The following is a 1,918-nucleotide window of genomic DNA, read 5'->3' on the forward strand; positions in this document are numbered from 1 at the left end:
TTGTCGCATGCACATGTGTTAAGTCATAATAAACACCAAAAATGAATTAATTTTCTTATTGTTCATTGTATGTAATTGTTTTGTTGTTCAATTTTGATTTTGTATTTTGTATTTTTATAATTGTCTATAAGTGGAGTTATATCATTAGTGGTTGGAAATAAATAATTAAATAAATAATTAATTAATCTTTTGTTTTAAATCATCAGTATGGTAGGCAAGCGCTTGACACAATTCTGAAGCAAATAGTAGGACACGATGAGGGATTAATTCCTTTTCCAGATGATAAGTTCCATGAAAGTAAGTTAAGTTTTTATTGTATTTAATGTAATTTTGGTTTCTTTTCAGTTGTATATTAAAACCTCAAATTTTGACCAGCTCTGGCAAAACCAGCTGTTTGTAGGAAAAATTCAAAACTGAGTTTTGGGTATTGTTAGATTCTACATGAATTCTTCTGTAGAACAGTGTTTATTTGATAGAAATTGGTTGAGTATTAGCAGTAAAAGATATGAAATACAGTATTTAATTCATTGGATATCAGCCATGTGGGTTTTGAGAAAACAGTTTCCAAAGATTCCAAAATCAATAGTTTATTATTAAGATTTGTATTTTAAAAATAATTTTAATATACTTTTCAGTTAGATTTAGTGATTGATATTTTGCAGGAATGGTCTTCTATAAAATACAACAACCTGAAAATGTTCAGTATTATGATTCTCGAATGTTTTGGGTGATTGTGTGAAATTAGAAACAGCAAGTTTTGCCAGAGCTGGTCACAAATATGTAAATGAAATTATTGTTTGAATATCTGCATGGTCATTGTGGATGAACAATAGTGTAAGTCTGTGGTACACCATGTGTTATGAGACGAACTGATGTCTTGAGAGTATCTCAAAGTTTTAATATAGATTTTAATATTTGTTGTTATTTGTTGTTATTTGTTGTTTGTTATTATTTGTTTTTATTTGTTGTTATTAAGATTTATTTACCATTTTGTTTGACAGAGGTTAAAGAAGGCCTAGCTGGAGTTGGAATGCTATCAACAATGAGCAGCTATAGGCGACCAACTTATACAGTTGAAAAAGGTAGGTGAAATGTATTTTTTAATATCTTTATCACATGTAATGTTAATAATAAAGTAATGTGGTTGGATTTATATAGTCTCAAAGCGCTTGAGGTGTGGACTAGCTTACACAGTAATTTTATTTTCCCCTAAGAGTCTGAGCTACCCTTTAAACCACTACCAGCTAACTCTCGCCTGTCCAGACAGGGGTCATATGCATATAAAAGGAAAATCTAATCTGTGCTTAATTGTAAAATTGTGAGAGCAGCTTAGCTCAGTCGGCTGAACTGTTGGCAGCCATTGTGTGTGTGCGTTGAACCATGGAGATCTTTACAAAATATCGATACCCGGTTCAATTCTGTCTGTTGCTCTTGTGTATCAACTGCTGGGTTGAAATACAAGTTTCAAAACCTGTGTGCAATATGACCCATGTAAACATTAAGGAAAGACGCAACTGAAAAAATGTTTTCGGACTTCAGTGTGCTGTCCTCGGTTTTTTTCACACCAAAGAAATTCAGTCCAATTCAGTTTAAGCCTATAGATATAGATTTATCTCAAAATATCTTTCTCCTGTAGGCTGTAGTGAGGTTTCAGTATTTTTGAACCGGATTCTCGGACTTGAAGTTGAGCTACAAAACCAACTATTTCAGCACTTTATGGACACGTTGGATGCGATCATTGACAATGTAAAAAGAGATGGCAAATGGGATATGGGAATTCTGGGTAAGTAACCTTAATACTGTATCAAAACAAATAGGTATTTTAGAATTACATTGTTGACATTAAAAATCAAGAACAAATATTCAGCTTAAAGCAGATGTGAATAGTGTGTGAAGCAATTAAATTATTGAAATCTTT

General features: G+C 31.9%; 1 long non-coding RNA gene across 1 annotated transcript; it reads left to right on the top strand.

Moving 5' to 3' along the window:
* The first annotated feature begins 161 nt into the window (after positions 1-161).
* LOC117121092 lies at positions 162-1,777 on the top strand. Its single transcript, XR_004447477.1, has 3 exons — positions 162-297; positions 1,002-1,082; positions 1,637-1,777. It is a non-coding gene; the product is annotated as an uncharacterized LOC117121092 (long non-coding RNA).
* Positions 1,778-1,918: the final 141 nt, after the last annotated feature.

This window comes from Anneissia japonica, unplaced genomic scaffold (assembly GCF_011630105.1).
Source record: "Anneissia japonica isolate Jap-2015-1 unplaced genomic scaffold, ASM1163010v1 scaffold254446_len1918_cov190, whole genome shotgun sequence".
Lineage (NCBI taxonomy): Eukaryota > Metazoa > Echinodermata > Crinoidea > Comatulida > Comatulidae > Anneissia > Anneissia japonica.